General features: G+C 42.0%; 1 protein-coding gene across 3 annotated transcripts in view; it reads right to left on the bottom strand.

The window, feature by feature from the left end:
• Positions 1–3,070, bottom strand: part of klf12b (Kruppel like factor 12b) — a 38,754-nt gene extending 35,684 nt beyond the window's left edge. For 2 of the 3 annotated variants that reach the window (XM_063498795.1, XM_063498797.1), the window contains exon 1: positions 2,653–2,906. The gene's annotated coding sequence lies outside the window, so the exon portion shown is untranslated. Of the gene's footprint in view, positions 1–2,652; positions 2,907–2,932 lie in introns of those variants that run through there. The other variant, XM_063498796.1, reaches the window with a different exon arrangement.
• Between the last annotated feature and the right edge of the window lie 20,525 nt (positions 3,071–23,595).

Raw genomic sequence — 23,595 nt, 5'->3', positions numbered from 1 at the left:
AGTGCTAAACAGTCATTTTGAACCCAAACCATGACCTTTTACTAACCCACTCATTTTTTCTAGCTAAACATTCATCCTCACAGTAAGCCACAAACAGCAACATCCTTTCGATACTGCTGTCAAACCAGCTAGTGCAGGTTGCATGTTGCTCTAGTGGACGTGGGTAAACATTAAAAATATATACACTAACTGGTCAACATTTCTTTTCTTTTTTTTGTTACTGCTATCTGAATGTCTGAATTAAGTCACAAGGAACACTGACCTGTTTATCATGTAAAGTGACCTTTACATGATAAACATTCAGACAGGTCATTTAACTCTTCTGTTATCATCCAAATGTACTACAGTTCATTTGAACTGTTCTCAGTTCACCGCATTATTATATGCTACACTGAAGTGAGTAGTGTTGTCAGTGAAGTTAATACTTTAGCAGTCAATGAAGTCATTTTTACAGAAATATAGGCTCTGACTGTGTTTCAGCAAGAAGATGATCTTGATTAAGACAATATATCACATGCACTGTGCAGGTTTCCCTTACATGCAGGCAGCAGTAGCATGATCAAATACAGAATGTACAAAGGCTTCTAGCATCAACAGCAAAGTGGGCATGTGATGGAGACTTCGGGACCTGGACTGAAAAGTCTCTGTTTTCCTCAGTCCACACTAAAACACAGTGCTTGAATTTTCTACACTGCTTCATAATCCAGGCGTACTGTGAACGCTCGGTAAAGACACAGCAAAAGTTATGCATTTTAAAATGTTAACCAGTTATTGTGGCCATTGCCTCAGGGATGATCCAGCTTAAAGACTTTCTGTTGAAGACCTGTTCATACATACACTGAACCCCCTAATTACAGCTACATTATCTAGAGCTTACAATGGCACTCTGACCACAGATGTGGTTCAGTGCTACAGTAATTAACCTTAAAGAGTTTATTTTCAAATTTCTTTCCAGATCATAAATACCGTTATCCCAAATAAGCCTTCAGATCTGTGACATTCCAGACTTACGTGATTTGGATGATCAAGACGTGCAGATGTTTGTGTGTTGTAAAGAGACGCTTTCAGGCATCTAATATGATTCTTTGCCGTTTACACAGTGTCGAAAGTCTGCTCTACATGTGTGATATCAGCCTGCTTATTCGTGCACAGGCAGAAGGCCTTATTGTACATGGATTTAAGTGATACTTTAAATGGGCACTAATCTCCCTCGCTCAACACCCAGGAGCTGCAGAACTGCAGGGGGTCTCATCCACACACATATATATGCCCACACCTTCCCTTCCTCTTTCTTTCAGATATATATATATATATATATATATATATATATATATATATATATATATATATATATATATATATATATATATATATATATATATATATATATATATATATATATATATATATAAGATATCAGATTTGGTTGAGAGAGAGAGACCCCACTTATAAACACATACAAATACCCTAGGGCTGACACATAGTTAAAGGCAAGGTAGGGCCTCTCCACATCGCTAGGGTAAAGTCACACAGGTCAGTGCTTAGTTTCCACATCAAACCCAGGAGCAGAGGCCAGTGTCTCTACCACCCCCATCCCCACCACCACCTTTCTCTCTCCTTCCCTCCCACTCTCTCCACACACATACACCCTCCTCCTCCTACTCCTCCTCCTCCCCCTTCTCTGGATGTACAAATGCCTTTGCTGTCAGCTCTGCCCTGGTCCCCTGTAATTGAAAATAACAGCCAAGGGCCAGCCCCCGGCCACTCTCTCCAGCCTGGTGGCTCTCTGCCCCTGTGACAGCCACCCATCAATACCAATGACTATTACCCTGGAAGTGAGAGCGCTGGCGATGACATCCAAGACACCACCCCTGCAACACTCCCACACACACACACACACACACACACACTCATATATACACACACCCGAGTGTCCTTCCTCCGCTATCCAACCCTCCTAATGTTTAACCCATTCCTAACAGCCTCGTTCCTCTGTTTCTAAGCTGCTACAGTAGACAAACAAGCCCGTCTCTCTCTTTCACACACACACACACACACCATAACGCTGCACACAAATGCACACCCACACGCACACAACTCTCTTAAGACATGCACGAAACTCTGACAAGCAGCAAACTTTTTTTTCCACTGAGAAGTGCCGAGAGTTTTTGCAGCGCAGTCACACTCACATCCCCCACTAAGACATTCAGTCAGTGTTATTCTACAACACTCCTTCACTGATAAGCGGATATGTTTGAAGTTGCATTGGACTTGTGAGAGATAAGAGACTTGAAACACAAGAGGTGCCTGCGCTGCAAAAGTGTGGATGCTGCCCATGTCCCCGGTTGTCCCGAGTATATAAAAATCAGTTCTCTTTTGTTTTTTTGCCTCTTTTATGACAGCTTATTAATTGACACTGACAATAAAGAGTTGTCCAGTCAGCTACATGCGGGGTCTCGTCTCCCCCCCACTACCTTCTCTACTGTCAAACACCAAACACAATACTATAGGTGATCTGAGTTGTCATTTGCTTTGACAGAGCAATGACAGCTGGACGAAACGCACTGAACACAAGCACAAAGCCCGGCAACGTGACAAATGAAGCACATAGCAGCAGCCAGCAGAGGAACAGGACAAGAAAATTGCACAGACCTTGTCAGAAGCTGCAGAGCCGTGGAGACTAGGAGACTGTTTTCCTTTCTACAGTCCTCTCTGTCTCGTCTCCTCCTCTCCTCTTCTCTCCTCTCACTCTGCGCGTATGTACGTGTGTATGTGTGTGAGTGAGTGTGTGTGCGATAATGTGTGTGAGTGTGAGTGAGTGTATGTGAGTGAGCAGCTCCCTCCCCTTCTGCCTCTCAGCTGCTCGGCTCAGGCAGTTCTCAGGAAATGAATGAGAGCGCACAGAGAACTGTTGTACTTGCAAATGACTTACCCCGAGTCACATGATCCGCTAAATGTAGGGTGGGCCGGTGGGTGGAGGCTTCATAAGCAAAAGGGAAGACAATATACTCTAAGCTTTAACAGCATGCATCGAATTACATGGGGCCCCTCAGGGGAGGTTTCCGACGCGTCCGCTCTAAACCAGTCCAAACTCCCTCCAGTGCACACCTCCCGGAGCGCAGCGGAGAGCCCTGGGCTGGGGTGAGCACCGGAGCACCTCCCCGTTTAAAGGGGACGGAAACGAAGGGGGTAACAGTGCATTAGTTCAACTTGTTTTATTCGCAATGCATCATTTTGGGTTGTGATAATTAAAAGGACAAAGTTTTTACACGCGCGTCTAGTATTTACACCCACGGATACGGTAATTATAAATACAAAAATACAAACATTTGTGGTCAGTGAACCGATTTGTGAATAGAAAAACGAACTAGTGAACATTTAGTTTAATTTTAAATCTCATCCAAGAGGAAGGAAAAACAGCAAAATCACATGAGAATATTTCGTTCTTTTCTGATTCAGTGACGTTCAGTGTCTCAAGGGAATAACTGGCAGATTAATTCATGAACACGAACATTTATTGATGCAAAAATGACTTAAATCCTTAATCTTCATAAATCAGAATTGTGACTGAAAAAATATTGCAGTGTAGAATACTTTTCTTCTTATCATTAAAGCATATGTCGTATTACTTGTTTATTTCTATACTTACTACTTATACATATTGCATTTATTGCACTTATTAGCATAATAAAGCCTAGAAATCAATTAAAAAAATCAAATAAATGCATTTATATTCGCTTATTAAAATAATCAAAATAAATAAATAAATGAAGTGACCATCCAGATTATTAACGATAATTTTCTTGTTGATTCGAGTATCACTTTATCAAATCAATGTTCCACTTTAACCAACTGAATTCATAAAATCTTACAAGATATGTGCACGCACAGTGTAAGACTGTTTTAATAGCACCCCTGTTTCCCTCGTCTTTTGGGGATTATACTATCTGCAAGTAAAACACAAAAGGCATTTCTGCCCTCGCTTAAAGTGAAAAGATTTGGATAACATGCAGAAATATAATAAGCAGCTAAGCCACTGTAGTGTGCTGTAGTACACTGTAGTGTAGCCACGTCAGTTTTGCTTTTGGTATAACTGAGCTTAATGAAAGGTATCTCTGTGGTATGAGCGGCTGATGCTCATACCCCTCAGACCCACTCCCCTGAGAGCTCTAATTAAGGTAAAGGAAGCAGACTCATCTGCATGGCTGATGGCGCTCATGCCACTTTACATGGTGCCAGCTTTATCGTGGAGCTGACTGAAAGAGCCAGAGATGATAAAGAACAAGAGAGAGAGAGAGAGAGAGAGAGAGATGAAAAAAAGACTCTTTACTTTAGCACAGTGATCCAACTGCAACCCACTTAATATTCATTCTGTTTCACTTCAGATACTGTATGTCCTCTGTTTGCAATCAATGGAGGATAAAATGGCTGGATGGATATGAGAGGATGGAATGAAATGGATGGAGAGAAAGAAAGACTGGACTAATAAGGTTGAGTAGGCTGGATAGAGGGATGGCTTGGGTATGCTATATGGGTGAATTCTGTGGCTGTCTCAATAGGAGGGGCACTAGCCATCCAATAGTAGGAGGGGTTGGTTGAATGAATAAAGAGAGATGGGACGGTGTGGCACTGACGTAAAATGTAGCCGTATATAATCTCAGGCTGCAGACCTGCTCTTCTTATCTCTGCAATGACTTTTTCCATCAGTTGTACAAGTGCTTTATATGTTCTTATCCAGAGATTATACAGCCTATTGAAATCATGGTTAAAACCTGTTGGGGTTGATGCTATTTTTACTTAAAGTACCCTAATGAATATAAGTGACTTACAATGTCTTTAGTGTTGTCAAAAAGCATAGCTACCTATCAATTATGCAATTCTCTAGTCTAGTTACATACTTTCTGACATTCAAACAGTATAAGCATATGAAAATCATGCGTGTATGGTTAAAACATTAAGTATTGTGTCTTTTTCTGGATAACAGCAATGACACGCTGTTATCCAGAAACCCAACTAGGAAATTATCAAGTTTAAAGATATGGTTGTATTTAAGGTCAATGCAACAAGTGTTGCAAAACACAACTAAAATCCCTCTAGTGTCAGACTATCTCATTACCTATCACACATTCAATGACCTTGTGCCATGTTTTACGACAGACTAATGGCTGTTCATCTTCTTGATTGCACTGACACATGAGAATGGTCAGCTACAGATTCATGTGACGTTGCCAATCTCAGAGATAAATTTATGTGATGAGAGAGCTGGCTATTAGGTGCTTTGAAGGCCCTCCGTGTGTGATGGAACACTAATGTAACATCAGCCGTAAGGCCCGGCGATGATCCTTATAATGACGTCCCGAGGAGCTATTTCAAATGAAATCCTTGCTCTGTAACTGCTGCCCCAGGAGTCCTGGCATGTGTTGAAGGAAAGAAGGCAGAGTGGAGCGCACACAGGCGCTCCGAAGGAGGAGGAAGGAGGTGGAGTGTGGATGGAAGAGAGGAAGAGCGAGGGGAGAGAGGATGATGGGAGATGGTCTGAGGGACGCTTGGGGGGAGGGGGTGGGATGAATCAGGCACGCAAAGGGAGGTGTGCGAAGGGGGCCTGGCGCTTGATTCGGGAATCTCAGTTCCATCGTGGTGCCCCAGCAGAGCTTGTTAAACACCTGAGACGCAAAAACCTCTCCCAAGGCTACGCCAGCTCTAGACAGGTTGCTAATGTGTCACCCTCGGGTGGGATCAGTTCAAAGAAGGCGTGGGTGTCTGGGGGATCATTTATGCAGCATAATAAGCAGTAAGACATCAAGAAGAACATTATGATTGCACTCCTCTCCCTTGCATCATCTGACCCAATCTCATCAAATTATTGTAACACCATTCATCATTTAGTCACACACTACAAAATGTCTACACTGAGGGGGCGGGCGATCTCAGCATGCAGAGGAAGCCTGGAAAAAAAAATCTGTGCGTGTTGTGAAATGCTACAAGTGAGGGATGTGATGCTCTCCTCCTGTTCTCCCTGGCTAAACTTTAGACTCTGGACTCAAAAGATCAGTCGTGTCAGACGAAGAAATAGGGAGCAAAGAAGCTAAAGTCAACCTGTTACAGCGCAGTAAAGCGGGAAGGAATGGGGAAGGGGATGAGGGTTGCTAAGAGGATAATAATAAATACTACAAAGCCACAAAGACACATTCCTTTCTCTTACTTTCGTTTCTTTTCCTTTTGACTCAGAGAGAACTGTAAAATATAACTTCTACCCCATTTTAAAATATTTCACTGTGGATTTGAAAAGCATAATGAACACAGGCACGAATAAGAAATATGTGATAAAAAAAAGAGTAACTGTGAGAAGACTCAGAGTAGAAGAATCAGCTTGAAACCTTGAAACTGGAATGGTCAAAAATACATATTCATGCTGTCAGACAGCCACGGTTTGTAAGTGCTCACCTCTGGAGCCTGTCTTTATCCCCTGCAGACCCACGCTGTTCCCACTGTGAATACTCAACACAAATGGGCTACACAAAATGACAAGCGCTTGCTCTCAGCTTCACGAGTCAAGGTTTTCTCTCCTCCAAAATGAAATTGAAGCAGTACATTGGGCTGGCCTATTTGTCTGCTTGCCACAGTACTGGCACAGTGTTGTCAATTTTGACAAAAGTTTGGCGACTGATGCATGTGTGATGAAAAATATTCATATTTGAGTATGGTACTGTTAATCTACATTACACAATAGCTTGTACACATGTTAGACCAGCAGAGAAAATACTGCATTTCACACCTGCACACAACCTTGTTCTCAATTCAACCATAATATAGGGATTGTTATCCCTTTTTCACCAATGCATGTGTTTAACGTATTTCATTCATAAGCTTGCATGCTATCTATCACATATGACACATTTATTTATCACACATTCTTAACATTTTATTAGGAAAATGCAAAATAGGTGCTTAGGGATTGTTTTAAACATCTGCAAACACAGATGAAAATGTAGTATATGAGGAGAAAATAGGGTTTGTACAGTTCAAGATTTGTTCGTCATGCAAGATTTTGTATGACTGCTGTCATTCTTCAATACAGCTTGAACTCTGTTAGGCGAGCTTTCTTGTTATTTCTTAAAGTAGTCTTCAGGAATAGTTCTCCAGGCTTATTAAAGGACATCCAAAGCACTCCTTTGGATGTTGACTGCTTTTTTGTTCTGTTCTCTGTCAAGATGATCCCACACTGCTTAAATAATGTCGAGGTCCAGGCTCTGGGGAGCCCAATGCATGACTGATAGCGTTCCAGTGTGTGTGTTTTCTGTCCAGGTATGCTTTTACTACATTGGCAGCACGTTTGGTATCATTGCTGTGCTGTAAAAATGAAGCCATTGCCAATCAGATATTTTCCAGATGGTATTGCATGGTTAATCAAAATCTGACGCTACATTTCTGCTTTCATAATTTTGAAAAGGTCTCCATCACCGCTGGCTGAAATGCAGCCCCAAATCATGAAGTGTAGAGACTCACTGTTATACAGTTCCCTTGACTTCCTATTGCCAGCCATTTCAACCCAAAGTTTCAGATTTGCATAAATAACCTGTTGCCACTGATTTTCTGTCCGGTTCATGTGTGAAGAACACAAATGGGTTCTGCTGTAGATTGTTTTAGGGCTCCCATTTCTTCTTTTAGCACCTTTTATCCAGTTTCCTCAACTTTCTGAAGGATACACTGCACACCGTTCTGAAATATGCCAAGTTTGTGGCTAATGGCCCTTTGGGAATCACCTTGTTATTGCAAAAATACTATTTTATGCCTGTCAAATTGTGTTATGTTTGGCATTTTTAATCGATTTAACTTAAGAAATGGGAAACAATGATGTGTTTTTTCTGACAGGCTGCTGGTAATAAAGTGCCCAAAGACACAATTTAAAATGAAAATGATCAGGTACAAGGACTAGACTGAAAACGAGGGGGAAAGCAGCCAATGTCATGCCCAAAACACTTTGAAAGACCTTCAGAAAGCCTGAAGAACAATAAGAAGACAAGAAAATCCAGCTCATTGGAAGAAAATTATGAAGGGTGGCTCAAGACTTTAGCACAATATTCTATATGATATAGAATGTTAACCTGTCCCTTTCTGCAGCCTGATGCAGTCCCAACAAACCAGACATGTTTGAATTATTGTTATAAAAAAAACAACAACACCCAAAAAAGGCTGTTTGGGGCATTTTTAAGTTGTCTTCTCTGTATTTTAGCTAATATAAGAGGTTTTTCAAAGCACCAGTGTAATTTCTCTGACTTGTTTCAAAAGATTGCTGAATTTAAACACAGAATGGTGCCAACTAAGAGGTTAGATGTGGGAGTGGATGCAGTGCGTATAACTCGAGAGTATGTACAGTACTGTGCATCAGTGCGTGGCCAAGGTTTATGCCTGCACTGGGAACTCCACCCCCAAGCTCTTAAATGCATTGATCCAGGAGCTTGATTGCAATCACTGATGAAGAGTGTTATAAGGAGTAAATTATCGTGCGTTCATGTGCATCTATTGTTAGCTAGTTAATAAGTTCATTCAAAGCATGTACAACTGCATGGTCTGTGACAATGGTTTGCTTTTTATTTTGTCAGAAAAGATACACAAGAAATCAGAAATGATTCCAAATAAGGCCCACAACTGGAAAATAATAAATACCATTCATTTCAGTATTTGCTATTGCAGCAAGTGGAAAGGATCCTGCAAGCATGGTAAAGAAGGTAAGATAGTGTTACAGAAAGGAAGAGTAAGGAGAAAATGAGTACCAGTGATAAACCAAAAAACAAAAAGGACAATAAACCAGAAATACAAGGAAAATGACAGTGAAAATGGTAAATCCAGAAGAAAGGTAACACAGAGAAACAGAGTGTTAGGACATCTGCTTGCTCAAGGGCCTCACTTGGTCTGGGTCTTATGCATGTGTGTGTGTTTTTCCAGGCGACCGTACACCTGCACAGACTGAGTGGGCTGGCTCAGTGGGCTGGCGTGGAGCTCCGTGGATCCCCCTCCAGGCCAGTTCTCTGTCAGGCCCTGCCAAGGTCAGCTGCCTGCCAGTGGGTGGGTGGGGGTGGCAGTGGCAGGGGGCAGGGAGGGGGAAGCTTCATCAGCATGGCCACCGGGGTTTCAGAACACTGTGTCTAATAGCAACCGCAATGCTTGCACACACAAGCACCCCTAGAATGAACTTTAACACCAATACAAGCAGATCCTGAGGAACACACAAGTACGAGTTGATAGGAACACATTCAAGGAAGTAGAAGAGAATTTTTTTTACCCTGCAAATAAGATAAGACAAAAGAAACTATAGCTACAAAAACAAGGAAATAGTTTAGATTCGTTGACAAAGTAACTATATCTACTGAACTTAAGAGAATGAAAGGGTAGCTAGGAAAGTAACAAGGAGACCTGTGTGTTTTAAAACTGCAAGCTCTGTATTATGTCCATTCCACAGCTATCACTTACCTGGATCGTCTTACTGGGTGGCTAGAACCAGGGTGGAGTCTGTGATACTCAAGCCATCCTGAATACCTGACTCACCGATGCACAAATAAGAAGTTCAGCAAGTAATATAATGAAAAAATGTACACTGTTGAAAACTTACAGCACTAACCCTGGTAAAAAGTTATCAACTAAGTATTGAAAAATATCTTTACATTACTATAAAAATGATTGGACTATATTAGATGATGTATTTTTCAAACAAAGCAATAAAAAGAAAGAAAGAAAGAAACCAGGACTGATTGATTTATTTTGATCATCAGAATCTGTCCCACATGACTTGGGGAAAGCTATTCACAGAGTGCTCATTACACCCACTTGGAATTGAGACTCACCTGACAACCAAACATATGTCTTTAAACTGTGGAAGAAAGCTGCAGTACCAAGATCAAGGCCACACAGGCGAAAGGGAATCACAGCGTAGACACACAGTCCTAGATACCGCTCTAGCAACACTGGTTGTGAAGAAAAAATGCATATTCCCAGACTCATTGGCAAGTGGTTGGTGACAGTTGCTGGGAAAATGATTATTAAAACCCAGGTCATTGATCAGTCTCTAAGGGTGTAGAGACCTAGAGACTGGTCAATGACCCTGTGGGAAAAATGTTTACTCCCTGACCACTTGGCAAAAAAACTTATTGCCATTGCTTTTGTTGCTGGCAGATTGCCAGCCTTACTTTGCATGGAACACTCCAACTTCTCTGCAAACATTCGCCACACTACTTTTAATATAAGATGGGGAACCAGCTAAGAGAAGTTAATACGGGACAACTATAGTCACAATTCAAACTTACTTATTAAACATACTTTTAAAGTAAAAGTTTCACCTTTTAAACTCTGTTGGTTACAGCTTTGAGGCACAATTTTGATTTTGAGGGTGAATGTTCTCAGTTTCCCAGTTTGCATTTCACAACTGCTTTGCTAGTACTTAGGGAGTGTTTCCAGAAAAGTCTGGGTCTTGAACGCTAATTAAATCCAATTCAGTTCAAGTGAAATCAAATCACAACAACAGAAAAAAAGTAATGATCCTACATAATACAGAGAAAACAGAGAAAATCCCAACAATCAGATGACCCCCTATGAGGAAGTGCTTTGGCGACAGTGGGAAAGAAAAACTTATTTTTAACAGGAAGAAACCTCCTGCAGAACCAGCCTCAGTGAGTGATGGCCATGTGCAGCAACTGGTTGGGGTTCAGGGGAGAAAGATAGGATAGAGACACACTGTGGAAGAGAGCCAGAGATTAATAATAACTAATGATTCAATGTAGAGTGGTGTACAAACACATAGTGAGTGAGAAAGATGAGTGAAGAGGAAACACTCAGTGGATCATAGGAAGCCCCCAGCAGCCTAGACCTATTGCAGCGTAACTCAGGGAAGATTCAGGGTCACATGATCCAGTCCTAAATATATGATTTATTTTTAAAAAAAAGAAAGATTAAAGCCTAATCTTAAAAGTAGAGACAGTGTCTGTGTCCCAAATCCAAACCGGGAGCTGTTTTCACAGATAACGGGGCTCGAAGCTGAAGGCTCTCCCTCCCATTTTACTTTTAAATATCCTAGGAACCACAAGTAAGCATGCAGTCTGAGAGTCAAGTCCTCTATTGGGGTGATGCGGTACTATGAGGTCCTTAAGATAAGGTGGGGCCTGATTAGTCAAGACCTTGTATGTGATGAAAAGGATTTTAAATTCAATTATGGAATTAACAGGGAACCGGTTAAGAGAAGTTAATATGGGAGAATATGGTCACAATTAATAAGTTATTTTTCCTTTTTTTTTGGGCTGATGTACCTTTACACAGGTCACTGCAAATTTTTACAGGAAAAAATGTGGCAATTTGCTACAGTGTAATTAACATCAAATGCATCAGTGGAAGGGTTAAATGCATTACTTCGGCACTTTACTAGACTTGTAAAGTGAGTTTTAAGTAGAAGACAGATGAAAGATTAGCCTCATCATAGAGCAGTGGAGACACCTACGTTGTATGGAAGCACTGAAGCAGTTGTTCACTGCCACTCTTCCACATCCCCCCACTGCTGTCAACCCTGTCATCAACACTGGTGCGTGTGTATGTAACTAGCTGGGGCTGATCAGCCACCAGAGCCTTCAGAATTGCTCTTTTGTTGCTCTTTTTCCAGCCAGCAGCCCTCTGATTTTGCGGCTGCGAGACCTTGTGCTGTTCCCCCTTTGGCAGCTGGACCCCCACTCCACCCCCCCCACCACAGACATCCCCCACCTCACCTCCTTACACCCATCACCTCCGTCCCCCCTCACCTTCTTCCCCTCTCCTCCCTCCCAGGGTTTGGATAGAGAGGGAACAGCCAGTGCTCTCCAAACACAAGGACAGAAGCTGCCAGCAGGTAGCCATGGCAACAGTTTCTCTCTCACCCGCCACTTCCCCGCTCGGTAAAAGGGAGTGTGGAGAATCGCAGGGCCCCTCTCTCTCCTCTCTGCGCTCTCACAGCCCAAATTAGACGGGTCACAGTGTTTTTCTGGCACCCGTTTAAATAATCATAGAGAAGGATGTGCATAGAGAGAGAGGGTGGAAGAAAGAGAGGTGAGGCGGGGGCACGCCAAGGAAGTAGAATGGGGGTGTTAATCAAAAAGAGGCAGATTGCTGCACAACAAATGATTTCTTTTTTCCAGACATAAGACTGTGGTGGGTGTAGACAAGGATGCTTGAGATATTTGCAAGCCATGGTACAGAACCTACCTTGCTAATGCAAGTGCACGCGAGGAGGCTCGAGTTGTAATAATTTCAATTGCAGCTTCGTGGTGAGAGGATGTAAATGTCTGGGAGACAAATCAGTTCCTCGTTCCGAGCTTTCTGTTTATGTGATTTCAAAGGTTCATTTCCAGATGCGTCTCTGTAACTTGTAGTTTAGCGCCTGAAACATTAGGACAGAGTGCATGAGCAGAAGTGCTCATCCAGACCTCTTTAACACTCATTTGATCATACATCCTCCTTGGCAGGTATACTATACTGCAGGTCTTACATATTTCTTCATGTAACACCTAGAAGCACATGCATCAAGCTAATATAAAACTCTTGGTGTCCTTCTGAAAGTTTATGTACCTACTAAGAGGTGCTGATATTAAGAACAAGGAATTGTATGATGGAAAAGCCAGAAATGTTTTCTTTTCATGAGCTGCTGCCACGGGTCTGCCCTGGCTTAATAGCATGCTGGCTTTTGAAAATAATTCAACCCTGCTTATTTTCTACTTGATTTACTCTGTGCAAGCCTCCCCTCATCAGGCCATGGTTTTGATATTAAGCCAAAATAAATCAGTTTCCCTTTTCAGCGATATGTTGAGCTTGCACTAACAGCAGAGAGAAGAATTTTTGAATGCAGCCACAGGATTACATCATAGTCAAACAATGTCTATTTTTACCTCGGCTAAGGTTTTTCTTACTTCCAGGAATTTCCAAAACAGGAGAAATCTGAAAGCTCGCTGCAAAATTGAATTAAGCTGCAATCATAAAAAGGGGGTCAAAACGGGCAATTAGGCGTACCCTTTAAAGTAAACTCTGGGTTTCAAAGGTGTGTTTTGGGGAATAGTACAGTGATGATACATACTAACAACAGCAAGACAATAACCTGAAATTTACCGTGGTCACAGTGGTACTTTGTTTGGTTTACATTACATCATTTCAAAAGTTGCCTAACCAGTGGAAATTATGCTAGTCTAACAACACAAGGCCTCCTGCTTAATTTATGTGTCCACACTAGCACTAGTAGAAGAGGTCACTGACATGATGTTCAGGTTCAGCCACGAATCTCTTGTCCACAAAACAAAGTCATGTCTTCTGTGTGTGTGTGGCCGTGAATGTGTGCACATTCATAAGCTTGCTTGACTTCTCCGCATTGATACCAGATGGCCCTTCCCATCACGGCCAATGGAGGAATTCAGCTGGCAAGACCCCTTCTTGTTCATGGTCAGTGTGTGTGTGTGTGTGTCCCTGTGCCCCTCCTTTCCTACCGCACACTGACCTATTTGTATTCTGGGCAGAGCAGATGAGGCTCCAGGCCCACTGCCCTGCTCCCCTCTAGCCCGTCCCCTCGGGAGGGCATCTGTGGGTCTGCGCTGGGCAGATAGGGCAAGCCCATCATGGCAGCACTTTAAAGACCACCTCACTGGTCCGCAGAGAGGCAATGTGTTTGGATTTCAGTGTTGGTCCCTCCGTGCTTGAATGCTAAGAAGTATCTCCTTCCATTTCTTTGTCTGAGACAGTCTCGTTTTGCGACCATAGTTCAGATGACAAAAGAAATCTCCCGACTCCACCGCGAAAACTCTGAAAACCCACAGTCAAGTGGTAGCTCACAGTGACAAGTAATTGTATAGAAATGCATCTGTCACAACCTAGATCTTTTCTGCAATGCATTTGAAAAATAAACCAATAATTGAGAGACAGTGAGCGCTGTTAAGACTCTCCATCTCACACTGATTAGTCACTCAAAAGGGGCACATCTCCATCCTCTCTGAGATCATGCGTGGTCAACCTATATGTGTTGTATGAGTGTGTATTTCTGTTTGTGTGTGTGTATTTCAATTCAAACTTAGACGAGCTCATTTAAAATCACCCAAGCGTATCTGACAAACCCCTATTTTTAACCCCCACCTCCTCTCCACATCCATTCACCCTATAAACATTATTTGTTGATTTGCAGCTACGCACATATATTCAGAAGCTCACATGGAAAAAGAGTGTGTGTTTACGTGTGTGTGCGTGTGGGAGTGTCTCTGTGAACACACGCGCGCGCACCCGCACACAGCCATAAAGGAATGCAGAGCGGTATAATCACAGCATCATCAGCTCTGTCCTCTGAGAGAGCGGGCCAATAATGCCCCTCTAATTGAATAACTTATCCACAGCTATTTCCCAGGGGGCCGAGCTGCAAGGCACTGTCGCCGAGAGAGGGGGCAGATGGTGCTGAACGGAGCAAATCAGCATCCTCCAAGTACTACAGTGTAAGGTGGAGTTAGGCAAACGCACATTGTCACTCGGCGTAGCGCGACCGCTCTCAAAGGCAGCAACTTTTTTTTTGCCCTTTTAATTTTAGATTTCCAGAAAATAAACTGACGTCGACTGCTGCACGAACAACTATTGTATGTGATAATTGCCCAAGCTATGAGGCACATAAATTTATTAAAGCACACTGCTATGGCTTTGCTTCCTTTTTTATTCCATTGCTAAATCTTACTGTGTTTGTCGATGAGAGCAGGGCTCCCTCTTCTTATGGGATACTGAAAAGCTCGCTACATCCCCAAGCCTGGGGGTGAGGATAATTCCCCCTAAGACCTCCCAAATTCTGGCTCCCTGTTCAACCACCCTTGGGCTCTCTACAGGGGGTAACTATACATTCTGTTTCCTTTTCTCCCATCAGACGCCATGCCTCCCTGGGAGAGAACACACACACATGCTGCACATAATACTTTCCAAGTAGCATTGTTGCCTCTATCACTGCCCCCCACTCCCAATCATACTATGTCACTGTGGGAAGAAAACATATCTTCAGGCTCATGGGAGTGCACTGTTGTTCATACAGTACTAACCTCGTAGTAAGTACAGTAAAAACAATGCCACATGTTAACGCCACAGTTGTGCTCAACTGAGATCTCGCATCGTGATGATTTCATTATTTTTTTCTCAGCTCACTTGCTGAAACCCTCTCTGGTGAGCTGTACCTCATCAGCACGCATGATATCTACCCAGGTCAATACCTTTATACCCACAAGCATAGTTGAAGTCAATGGAATTTTTATTAGGAAACAATAATGGGGGTGGGTGACTGGGTGCGAGGTAGAGAAAGAGAGAAAGCGAGGTGTAGGGAGAGGTAGTACATTGATTTACCCTTCATAGTTCGTTGCACTACATTTACCCAGCAGAGTGCTCAAATTAGTGCCCTCCAGCTCTCTCCCAATTAGTTTCCACAGAGACGAGGTGTAAAGCCAGTCACTGGCCTCATTACCTCTCCTCTCCTCCCCTCGCGCTTCTCCCCCCCTCTGACTAAACCTTCCTCCAACTCTTTCTGTTTCCCCCTGTCTCTCTCTCTCCACTTCAGCCTCTCTCATCTCCTCCACTTTTTTTTCAGTTTCAGTCCTCGCTCCCCAGCCTTTATTTGTGCGCGCTGTCTGTCTCTCCATTTCAACATTTGTGTGTATTTTCCTCTTGTTCAAAGTGTGGAGCAGACTGCGGCGACCGTATTCAATCTCTAGGAACATGGTGTGGGGCTGGCTGAGAGACTCAAATACCTGATGAAGAATAGAGGATGTGTCTCTTTTGTCGCCGTGATTCTGTGAAGCTACCTAGTTCAACACAGTCAAGGATACTGCATGAATATCCCTGCTAATTCAATGTAGAAATCCTTTCAGCCGCTCTTTTATTTTTATTCAGACCTTTACTGAAACATACACTTAAACATATATTAACCATCTGTGGTCAAAAAATAAGCATGCAAATGGTTTTATTGAGTTATGTATTTGCCATTTGTGTCCTCACATCCACTTTATTTTCCTGGGCTGTAACAGTTTTTTTCTCCTTTTCAAAAAAACGGCAGAATAATTCAGAATAATTTTTTATACTTTGACAGTCTGTCTGAGCAGAGTATTTTCTCATCTGTGATGTCTTTACTCTGTTGGATATTTATGGGTCTCTTCCATGGATGGATTATGTAGAATGGGCAACTAGGGTCAAAGATCTCCACTGGCCCCAAATTCCTTGGGATTTGTGTGTCTAATAATTACGTACTAGAAGTGTAAATTGAAAGTGATTCCCTGTGTTTTGCAGCTCCTTCATATCTAAATCATTGCCACTTTTGTATGCTAGTTTTTCTGAGGTAGATAAAAGTCACAGACTGGGGGCTTTCTGTGTTTGCATATTGTTTTCAGATGCACCAGCATCCTCCCACAGTCCAAAGACATGTATGGAGTTAGGTTAACTGGTCATTCTAAATGGATGTGTTAGTGACCTGTCCAGGATGTACCCCGACTCTCACCCTGTGACATCAGGAAAGTGTCCTGCCCAACTATGACCCTGAATTGCAAAGAAGGAGAAGAGGATACATGGATGGATGGGTTTCCTTTTGAAAAATATCTTGTCTGTGGGGTTTGCAATAGCACTACAACATGTGACATTTGACCCTCAATTATGCAGTCTAGTGTGATGGCCTCACCGAGAGGCCTCACTTTACTCAGAGGTTCAAACCTTATTTTATTGTAGGGTCTAGGCCGAAAATTGAAAGTAGTCAGACGTTTTTATATGAAAATTTAGGCTGAATCAATTCTCTCACTAACACAATAGAAGGAGCACTCGTGGTAGATCTTTAGCCTTAGAACAGAAACATTTTTCTTGCAGAAAAGCAAACACCTTTTATTGTACGATCACACCCCCAGCAATATCTCCTCACCTCCCTGCCTCCTCCTGTGTAGAAACCCAGGGAGAATCTGGGTGAGGTGTCAAGCTAGCGTACTGCCTGCAAACAAAGCCACCCTGTCCACCCCAGACCCAGATGTTCCTCATTGATTCCCCTGTGGATTTGGCTGAATGTAACCGCTCTGTAATTTCTCTCTCTCTCTCTCTCTCTGTTTCGCTCTCTCTTCCTCTCTGGCTTACACTGTCTGCATATGTGTTGCTCTCTGCTAATGTGGTCATGCATGGCAGGTCAAAGGTTGAAGTGTTGTTGCTCCTCTTGAGTTTACACTGCAACAACCAGCAGTGCGGGACTTGTAACGCACTCCCTCTCATTCTGTCTCTCCTGCCCTCTATCTGCTCCTCTCCAGCCCCTCTCGGCTGTTTCTGGTTAATAATGCAGCATGCCTCGCTGTCTGATGTTGCATTGGGTTGCTGTGGCACCACGGAGAGGCTGTCTACCTTTCTGGGAGACGCTGCAACTGGTTGCCAAGGAGTTGGTTTCAGGGAGGAGGTGAGCAAGAAGAGGGAGTGTAAAGCAAAGGTCTGGCAGAGAGACAGAGTAAGAGAAAACGGCAAAAACAAAGAGAGTGAGAGGAAACAGACCAGGAGGGTGAGAAGAGAGTTGGGGGTGTGGGGAAAGCAAACCAAGCAAGGCAAGCAAGTCCAGCCATAGCTCGTATGATTTCACGCCGTACAAATCTTCCTCGTAATGATAAAAACAGACAAAGCAGGTGAAATATTACTGAGAGCAGGTTTACCGTAAGAGACAGCATAACAGTGGTGTAATGTGGGTTGTGCAGATTTATTGTGTGGATTATACAGATGATATATTTTGTTTTAAACGACTGAAATAAATGCTCCTTGAATCACCAAAAGAGGTGTTCAGGTTTACACTTTAACTTTCTTTGTAAATTCCTGTGCTTTCTTGTAAGAAAATAAATACCATAAAGCGATAAGATATGCAGTTTGCGGGTTGCATTGTGGGTGGAACATGTCATTCATGGGCTCCACAGTGATTATTTATGTCATTACATGGCGCAGACGTGGCTCCTGAAGGAACTGATGGATTGAGCTGCTTGTCGGTGTTTCAGTTAAAGGTATTTCCCTGCAACCACCAGGTTTATAGGGATGTGCACGCACATATTCACATACACAGATCCACCATAACTGCTTAAGATGTAAGTAAAAGCTGACTCTCCGCCTTCAAGCCTCAGCACAATATTTTTTGCGGTACTTAATCTGATTCTGTAGCAAGGGTAACGCAGGCAGGGTTGTGTCAGAGATGTCTCTTTTTACCAGTGAGATGCTCCTACATCAATGAGATTGTCTTTATCTGCCTGCTTGCAGCTTGGGCTCAGATTCTGCCCTCTATATACGGGTGCTGGGTTGTGGGAGGCATGTGGGCGAAGGTGCGTGGCATCCGGCCTAATGCACAGCCTGGAGAGAAATACTAACACTTCATATTCACTGTGACTTCAACACCGCCACAGTTGAGGCTCTCACATTTGGATAGAGATTTTCAGTGAATGAGTCACAGGTTTGAAAGATATTCCATGGGACATGGTCTTCTAATTTAGTTGTGGTGTAAAATGAAAAAGCCGATTGCAGGCATCCATGTTGTGTTGTCAGCCACTCAAATGAATAGTGCGCTTAGTGTCATCTGTCTTAATATAAAAACACAGTTTATAAAAGTCTTGCCACAAAGCGCTCCTCCTCAGACCTCAGGGTTTGCCTTGTGTTTGACTCAGGATATTCCCCGCTGCACCGCATTCCACTGCTGTTCCGTTATTCTGGACAGGGTCCCTGCCTCTTCCTGCCAAAACCCTCCCATAAACACACATCCAACCCTGAAGTCCTCACTCTGCAGGGGGCATTCCAGAAGTGTTAGTTTTCCGAGCTGTCCTCCGTTTTGTGAAGACACACACGTACGAATGCAGACACACTGCACTGGCACCTTGCCCTAAAAATAGGACAGAAAAGACTCACTAGTGCTTTTAAGACTCCAACCAAACATACAACAGGACTCATTGACTAACTGCAGTTGAGTCCATTTTATACACTTTTCAGCTGTATCATTACAGTAGTAGCTAATGCTAGCTAGTGATCCACATGGGAATCACAGAAGTGACACTTGCTTTCTTGAGTGGAGTTCCATTATCATTATGCCAGTTTTTTGGCACACTGAAGTCTGACAAAAACTTTGGAAAGTTAAATGGACACCAGCCTCTTTTAAGGCACGAAAAACCAGAAACATATGCTGTGTCTCTTCAGATTGGAAAAACCCTTCCAAACTCCGTGATAACCGAAAGTCTCCTTATTATTTGTAATCTGGTTACAATAATACCTCCTAAAGAGTGCAGGCATCCCACGTTCAGGATGCATCTTCTTTTTCTTTCTTTCTTAAAAAATAAAGGGATGTGGTTCTTAAGCAACTAGTGGGGTTGTTTACATGCTGAAATACCCATTTGACTTGCTATGCAAGGAAGGCCAGCTACAATTGAAAAGTCAGTGGACTGCAGCAAAATATTTCCCTTAACATAGCCACACAATATCTGGGCTTTTTCAAGGCTTTCAGGAAAGTCAGTTAAAATAGGAGAGGCTTTCAGTTAGGTCTGTCTCCTTGGAGATATACAAACACACATATACACAGTTTACACTATCTTATTTGATTTTGAGCCCCTGATTTTTTGTATGTTATTTTGGCTTCATTGTCGGTAAAAGCAAAAAAAAAAAAAAAAATGTGTATATTGCATCCTGTTTTCTTTCCTAATCACTTTTCCTTAACCTCATGCCAATGAGGCAAGATGTTAAGGAAAATTTATACAACAGCAGCGGTGGTCAGATGATGTGACCACACCCAGACACAACTACTGAATACTGATGGATTCGAAACAGGTCTGCTGTTGTACTGAAGATGGTCTACAAAACGTGCATCATAGATACTTCTCCCTTCTTTAGTCTTACTGTTTTGTTCCATGCAGACTATAAAACCTGTTAAAAGTGTCACTTCATTACAGAGGTTGGAATTTTAAAAGGAATATACGCTGGTGAAACAAAATGGTTGTAATGAGAATAATTGCCTACCCTCCTGTATGACTCATATTTTCTCTTTCTGCTAAAGAGATGATCCCATTTAACCCTTGATTTCATTTAGGCTTTTAGCATCTGAGATTGTAAAGTAAAAATACTTCATGACAATTCACAAAAGCCTTCAATTCAGCAATGTTCAAAATGAGAAAATAAGCTGATTCTCAGCTCTGAGGATGTCACTTTCACTTGATCATCCTTTTGGCTTCTACACTCATTATAAAATAACATACAGTGATGTGAAAAAGAAAGTACACATCAAGCAGCAATAAGTCAAAGTAATCATTTTCTGTATGAGTGTATCAGTCAGATTGTCATGGAGGAATTTTTGGACCACTCATCTTTACAGTGTTGCTTCAGATCATTGCTTTTTGCGACCATTTGTTTTTGCAAAGCTCTCCTAAGGTCCAGATTTGATGTCTATCCTGCCGCATGACCCACTTTTGGACAGATGGCCTCACATTTAACTGCAAAGTGCTCAGGCTCTGCAGCTGCAAAACAAACCCAGATCATGACCCGTCCACCATCGTGCTTGACAGCTGGTATGAGGTGTTTGTGCTGATATGCTGAGTTTGGTTTTCATTAAATGTGGTGCTGTGTGTTACAGCCAAAGATCTTTACTTTGCTCTCATCTGGCCAGATTTTAGTGGGATTGTTTGTTTCTAATTAAGTTTTGTGGATTGTTTAGATTCAGTTTAACAAACCGAAGCCATGCTGCCATGTTCTTTTTAGAGAGAAGAGAGTTTTTCCTGGTAAACCTTCCAAACAAGCTACATTTGTTCAGTCTACTTCTAATTGCACTGTTGAGAACTTTAACATTTAACTTGCTAACTGACCTTGGGATGAATTGGGTGGTCCACTCCTGGGAAGATTATGGTATTGTTTCAACACACACCTGAATGCTCTAGACCAAGAAACAGCCAAAACGTCTGCTTTTAAAGCATTTAGGCTGCTTTTAGGTGAGCAGTCACATTGTGGGATTATTCAATATATCTTCTGAGGATAAGAGAAGAACCACTAAATCATGTCTCTGTAGCATTAGGAAGTCACTTTAACACTTCAGGTCATTTCTCTCAGTTACACACGTTTCTAATCTAAGGATGCCTTGTGTGGTTTTATATTGAGAAAGAGAATTTCAGCACAGTGTTTGTCTTTGGTCTGTGATGAACACATGTGATGAAATGTTGAGCTCGCTGTCAAAAATTAAGATGTTCCCCCCCAAAAAAGAAAAAGTCTGTGTGCGTTCCATTAACGATGGCAAGGATTCAATTACATCAACATGCGTCTTTAATTCGTATTTTGGTCCCACAAATTTTTGGATGATTTGAAAGATTCCAACATCAGATTTACTGACAGCTGGTGTTTCATCTGTCACTCGACTTCATAAATGAAGCCTCTGTGCAGCTACAATGTACACAACTTCGACTGAGAACACTTGTAAAATAGCTTTTGGTTTTCTTTTTCATCAAAAGATGGAGATGTTGTGTGGAAACATTTCTGCACTTCTTGTTTCTATCTCATGTTTCTTTGCTAGTTTTACACAGTCAGCTATCATTCCCCATGAGGTAATTGGAGTTATTCCAGCATGCATTGCTTGGCCTTATCAGTAGCACACATTAAAAATACTTGGTGTCTTTTATCATTTGACACAGCAAGAATTAATTACTTGTTGTCTATTTCCATTTATAGTCTCTTATGAACTCAGAGCTGATTTGATTTTTACTAATGACAAGAAACAATTTTTTAAAAGGTGTATAAAGAAGTTAAGAGTAAAAAGTTTTAACTCATACGTCGTCTTAGCACTTTTCCCCTCAAATCTGTACCAGTGCATACACTATGGTGGCTAGTGTGTGTTCACACCAACTCTTGAGGTGTTCCCATGTGAACTCTGCACATCAATTATTCAGTTCGATCACCTAGCCTCCTTACTGTCTCCATCTTACCATTGCTCCATGTTGTAGAAGGACCTTCTTTGCTTGTATAGCCAGTCGGGGGGCGGGGGGAAAGGGGGGGCAGCCCTGTAGATAGCCTGACTGGAGCCAGAAGAGGCCTGGAACAGGAGTGTTCATTAAAGTCGCCCCAAGAGCACAGGCAGAGGAGAGGATAACAAGACCCTAGGGTGGCTGGTGTGGGCCCTCACTCCTCAAAACCCATAAATGTATTCCCCTTCATCCAGACAAATCCAAAGTCTACTGTGTCAGCAAAAATATTCACACACATCCACCTTTGCTGGACGACTGATTCCTTGTATTTTATATATATAAGTTTTTTTTTTCCTTTTTTCCCTTTTTTACAATTTGGAATATTTAATATAGAAAAACTTTCCTAGCCATTATTTTTAATGTGGTTACTTTTACAATAACATGTTAATCAGCAACTTGTGTGATGAGAGATGAAAACACTTGTTACTGTATGGCAGATTTTTGCAGGGCAGCCCAAGAAGTGATCAGATGTGCTTTAAAAATAGTGTCTATACTAATCCAAAATATTGATTTTTCTTTCTGTTTGTTTATACTTATACTTGGATGGATGGATGGATGGATGGATGGATGGATGGATGGATGGATGGATGGATGGATGGATGGATGGATGGATGGATGGGAAAATAAAATATAAAATATTTTCTGTTGCTTATAGTTTAATAGAAGTGATCATTCAAGTTTGAATGATAAGTGCACAACTGATGGCTACCAGCCGGAGTCAACAGCAGTATAACTGAGAAACTGACTATGTGCTTCTGGGTCCAATTGCTAATTTTATGTGCTTCAGGTGCAGCCAACAGATATCTGGGCCAAGCCTTCCTGTTCTGTCCCCTGGCCAATCTTTAAAATTTAAACCAATCTAATAAAAGTGAAATCATCGTCAGACCATAGCCAGTGGTTCAAGGTTGTATGCTGTCAAAAGCAATTCCTCTATTGACAGTCAACCTGCATGCAACCAAAGTCTGCTGAAAAGTGACGGAAACCAGACAACCTTCCATACTGGAATTGTTTTCCCTTTGGTGCAGACGATGAATTTTCATATGTAGAGATTTGTTAATGGAGATTATGAGCAAGAGTGCCAAATCACTTCTTGGTAAGCACCAGTTGCCAAGCAACCAACAAATACTTCAGAAAGTTACTGGTCCTGTGAAAACTGAAGAGCTGGTTGGTGAATGTGGCTACCTTTGGAAGAGCCATGCCCTTTGTTTCTTCTCTTTTTCCCATCTTTATGCTGACTTATGCTAAATGATGCTCGGGAGCTCTAGTTACATATTTATGTACTGGTGAGAAAGTAGGATATTTGTGAGGATATTTTTCTTTGTAAATAAGTTTTGTTTTCTTTTTAAATTAAAAAAAAAAGTATTTTGTCAACACTCTTGGTCCTGGTCATTTCACCATGTCCAAACACTACAGTATGATGGGTGAAATGTGATAAATGAACTGAGACTGACACTAATGGTGTGTTATTATATGTCCTCAGAACAGACCCAGTTTTCCCCATTCTAGTTTGCATATATTTGGTGCAAAAACAAGGAAACCAAAATGATCTGATGAGGAGAAATAGCTAAATATGTTTTTCAACCCAGTTGCTGACTGCTGGCTATTG

This window comes from Pelmatolapia mariae, linkage group LG16_19, assembly GCF_036321145.2.
Source record: "Pelmatolapia mariae isolate MD_Pm_ZW linkage group LG16_19, Pm_UMD_F_2, whole genome shotgun sequence".
NCBI lineage: Eukaryota > Metazoa > Chordata > Actinopteri > Cichliformes > Cichlidae > Pelmatolapia > Pelmatolapia mariae.
The sequence above is the reverse complement of the archived record's forward strand: the minus strand, read 5'-3'. Positions and strand labels throughout refer to the sequence as shown.